The following is a 4,897-nucleotide window of genomic DNA, read 5'->3' as shown; positions in this document are numbered from 1 at the left end:
CCCAAACCTGGCACCGGTGACCCCCAACACTGCCACCAGTGACCCCCAACACTGCCACCAGCGACCCCCAACACTGCCACCAGTGACCCCCAACACCACCAGTGACCCCCAACAGCACCACCAGTGACCCCCAGCACCACCAGTGACCCCAACAGCACCACCAGTGACCCCAACAGCACCACCAGCGACCCCCAACACTGCCACCAGCGACCCCCACCAGTGGTGACCCCAATACCACCACCAGTGACCCCAACAGCACCACCAGTGACCCCCTCCAGTGGTGACCTCACTGTGACCAGTGGTGACCCCAGCACCGCCAGTGACCCCCCCCCACAACCAGCAGTGCCCCCCACCCACCCACTGGTGACCCCCAGCAGTGCCCCTCCCCCCCTGTCCAAGACAGGGCCCCCGAGGCTGTCCTGGCAGCAGGGACTTGAGGTCCCCTTGCCCCCCCCCCCCCCCCCAGCCCCCCAAAACACGACCAGGAGAAGCATCATGGAGGTGTGGCAGAGCTTCACTGGGGGCTGGGGAGGGGGGGGGGTGGTCGTGGGGCTGGGGGGGGGGGGTGGGGGGGGTGGTCGTGGGGCTGGGGGGGCGGTGGGGGGGCTCTGGTTAGGCTGAGTCCATCTCGGGGTCTGGAAGAGAAGGAGAAAAGCAGTGGGGGAGGGGAGCTGGCAGCTGGGGGCTCACCCCTGGGGGTTCAGCCTCGGGGGTCTCACCCGTTGTGGGGGGGGTCCATCCCTGGGGGGTCCCACCCGTGGGGGGTCTCACCCCTGGGGGGTCCCACCCCTAAAGGTCTCACCCCTGGGGGGTTCCATCCCTAGGGGTCCCACCCATGGGGGTCTCACTCTTGGGGGGTTCCAACCCTGGGGGGGGGGGGGTCTCACTCTTGGGGGTCCCACCCGCGGGGGTCTCACTCCCTGGGTTCCCACCCGCGGGGGTCTCACCTGGTGCCAGGGCCGGGACCACCCTGCTGCGGTAGGTGACGAAGACGTCGAAGGCGAAGAGGAAGGCAAGGAGGAGGCTGAAGGTCTGGGAGAGGGAGGGGCAGCAGAGAGGCTTAGTCGGGGGGGGTGGGGTGGGGAGGCGTTTGGGGGGCTCCGGGGGGGAGGCTTGGGGGTCACTCACAAAGGTGGTGGCAGCCAGCGCCTGCCGCGACGCCGCCAGGGCCACCAGAGCCACCACGAGGAAGATGATGGAGCCGGAGACGGCGCGGAGCAGGTCCTGGGGGCGCGGAGGGGAGGGGGCGACAGGGCGCGCGCGGGGGCGTCACGGCAGGGACAGGAGGTGGCCGCGGAGGGGACAGCGAAGGGTGGCAGCAGGAGGGGCACAGGGGGGGAAGGACGTCCTGGGGATACCAAGGGGGGGCTCCGGGAGGGGGCTCCGGGAGGGGGACACCAAGAGGGGATACCAGGGGGGGCTCTAGGAGGGAGACTCTAGGAGGGAACACCGGGAGGGGGCTCCAGGGGGGGACACCGGGCGGGGGGGCTCCAGAGGAGGGGCTCCGGGAGGGGACACTGGGAGGGGGCTCCAGGGGGGGGACACCAAGAGGGGATACCAGGGGGGGCTCTAGGAGGGGGACTCTAGGAGGGAACACCGGGAGGGGGCTCCAGGGGGGGACACCGGGGGGGCTCCGGGAGGGGGCTCCAGGGGAGGACACCAAGAGGGGGCTCCGGGAGGGGCTACCGGGGGGGGCTCCAGGAGGGAACACCGGGAGGGGGCTCCGGGGGGGGGACTCCAGGAGGGGTCACCGGGGGGTTGACGCCGTGGGGGGGGGACCCCGTGGGGGTCGCCGCGGGGCTACCTACCAGGCAGGCTGCGTAGCCGCGGGGCAGGCGGGGGGGGTCCCTCAGCAGCAGCCCCCCCCAGAGCCGCCGCCCCCGCCAGGGTCTGCAGCAGCGCCGGCGCCAGCGTGGGGGGCGCGGGGGGGGCCAGCAGCCCCACGACCACCCCGCACAGCACCTGGGGGGCACGGCGGGGGGGCACCCGATGGGGGCGGACGGCTGCCCCCCGGCAGCCTGTGGGGCTGAGGGCAGCCCACGGAGCCCCACAGTGTCCTCCCCGCACCCATAAAGCCCCCCCCCCCAACTCCCCTTCAGCCCCCCACAGATCCCCACAGCCCCCCACGATGGCCTCCTAGCCCCCCCACAGCCCCCCCCAAAGTCACGGAGCCCCCCACGGAGCCCCCCACAGGCCCCCCCTAAAGTCCCACAGCCCCCCCCACAATGTCCTCCCAGCCTCCCCCCAATCCCCATAGCACCCCACAGAGGACCCCAGCCCCCCACGGAGCCCCCCAGCCCCCCCCCCCCCCCGTACCAGCTGGGCCCCCAGCAGCAGCCCCCTGGGGGTCCGCAGCAGCCCCAGGTCAAAGGGAGCCTCCGGCTCCGGCTGCCCCATGGCGGGGGGGGGATGGGAGACTGTGGGGCTGCGATGTGGGGGGGCAGGGGGCGGGGGGGTCACATGAGTGCCCTCCTCCCCTCCCCCCCCCGCCCCCAGGGGCCGGGGACAAAGGGACCTTGTGTGGGCACCGGGAGGGTGCCCAGGGACTGGCACCAGGCTGCCCGGGGAGGTGCCCAGCCCCGGGGGGGGGCAGCTCAGGGTCCTGTGCCCCCAGGGTGGGCTTGGGCTGGAGGAGGCCAAAGCTCAGCCTGGGGACTCAGCACCAGCCTGGGGTGGATGAGACCTCAGGCAGGGCCAAGCAGCAGCTGCCCCCTGGGTGCCAGGGGGGTGATGATGCCCTCAGCACCACAGCCGCGGGCAGGGAGGCTCCAACACCACCACCCCCCCCCCGGACCCCCCCTCAGGGCAGCCTGGGCCAGGCCTGGACCCCCCCCAGGGGCAGAAATTGTTCCTCCTGGGGCAGCCCTGAGCTCTTCTGCTCTGCCCCTGGCACCAGAGCCCAACCCCTGCCCTGTGCCCTGCTCCTGTGCCCTGTGCCCCCCTTCTGTGCCCCTGTGCCCTGCTCCTGTGCCATGCTCTGTGCCCCCCTTCTGTGCCCTGTTCCTGTCCCCTGGGCCCTGCTCCTGTGCCCCCCTTCTGTGCCCTGCTTCTGTGCCCTGCTCCCTGTGCCATGTTCCTTTCCCCTGTGCCATGTTCTGTGCCCCTGTGCCCTGCTCCTGTGCCCCTGTGCCCCCCTTCTGTACCCTGTGCCATGCTTCTGTGCCCCTATGCCCCCCTTCTGTGCCCTGCTCCCTGTGCCATGTTCCTTTCCCCTGTGCCATGCTGTGCCCTGCTCCTGTGCCCTGTGCTGTTTCTGTGCCCCCCTTCTGTGCCCTGTTCTTGTCTCCTGTGCCCTGCTCCTGTGCCCTGTGCCATGCTCTGTGCCCTGCTCCTGTGCCCTGTGCACCCCTTCTGTGCCCCTATGCCCCCTTCTGTGCCCTGCTCCTTTCCCCTGTGCCATGCCCGTGCCCTGCTCCTGTGCCCCCCTACATCCCTCCCCACTGCCCCCAGCCTCCCCCCAGCCCCTTGAGCCCTTCCAGCTGCCCCCAAGCCGCTTCCCCCTCCCCCCGCAGCCCCCTCCCCACTCCGGGTCCCCCCCCCAGGCAGGGAGAGGTCACTTTTGGCCTTGCTTTTTATTCCCAAAGACAACAAAAAGGCTTCAGCTGAGTATCAAAAGTCCTCCCCCAGGCTCCGGGGGGGGTTGGCTGCTGCTGGGCTTCGGCTCCAGCCTTGGCCCCCCCCGGAGCCAGCAGCAGCAGCTCCACCCCCACCCCCCACCCCCCAGCTTGGCACAGCACCACCCCCCCCACACACACACACAGAGCAAGAGGGGGGGGGGGGGCAGGGGGACACCGGGGTGGGGGGAGGGAATAGAAGACATCGAAGCCCCCAGGCCGAAGCCCCCAGACTCAGCCTCCTGTCCTGGGGGGGGAAGGGCAACACCAAACCGCAGCCGAAGCTGCTCCGGGGGGGGGGAAGGAAGCTCTGCAGGGGGCTCCGGGGGGGGGAAGCTCTGCAGGGGGCTCCGGGGGGGGAAGCTCTGCAGGGGGCTCCGGGGGGGGGGGGGGGGGGAAGGAAGCTCTGCAGGGGGCTCCGGGGGGGGCAGCAGTGAAGCCTTGAGGGCAGCAGCGGCGAAGCCGAGGCCAAAGCTCAGCCCCCGAGGGGGCCTGGGGGGGAGGTTAAAAGGGTCCTGAGCCCCAGCAGGAGAGAGGAAAGGGGCAGGGGGCAGCAGGGAGGAGGGGGGGGGGGGAGGGGCGAGGAGGGGGCTGGGGGCGGGGGGGGGGGGGGGGGGAGGTTGGGCTTCCCAAAGCCCTCCCCTGGCTTCTGCCTTGCTGGGGTCCTGCTCCAGCCCCTGCGAGGGGCCAGGAGGGTCTCTGAGCCTTCACCACCTCAGCTCCTTCCTCTCCCTCCCTCCTCCTCCTCCTCACCCCCCAGAACCTCCCCCCCGGCCCCCCCCAGGCGCTTGGAATCTTCCCCCCTGGCTGCTACCAAACCCCAACCCCCCCCAAACCATCACCCCTCGCCCCCCCCCCCCCCCCCCCCGGCTAACTCTCCCTCCCCCCTCCCCTCCCCCCTCCCCTCCCCCCCTGCTCCCTTCCCTTTGTTGCAGTGCTGCCAACTGCCCTTCGGCTCTGCCCCCAGCCCGGGGGGAGGGGAGGGGGAGAGGGGGGGGGGAGGGGGAGAGGGGGGGGGGAGGGGGAGAGGGAGGGGAGGGGGAGAGGGAGGGGAGGGGGAGAGGGAGGGGAGGGGGAGAGGGAGGGGAGGGGAGGGGAAGGAGGTTTGAGGGTGGTCAAAAACTTGGCAACGACCTCCCCCTCCCCCTCAGCGCCCTCAGGGTTAGAGGAGGGGGTGGGGGGCAGGGGCTGGCACTGGCTGGCAGCGGTTGGCAGCGGTGGGGGCAGGGCAGGGCTGGCAGTGATGGGGGCAGGGCAGGGCTGGGCGGGGCAGGGCGGGGCAG

This window comes from Dryobates pubescens, unplaced genomic scaffold (genome assembly GCF_014839835.1).
Source record: "Dryobates pubescens isolate bDryPub1 unplaced genomic scaffold, bDryPub1.pri scaffold_93_arrow_ctg1, whole genome shotgun sequence".
NCBI lineage: Eukaryota > Metazoa > Chordata > Aves > Piciformes > Picidae > Dryobates > Dryobates pubescens.
The sequence above is the reverse complement of the archived record's forward strand: the minus strand, read 5'-3'. Positions refer to the sequence as shown.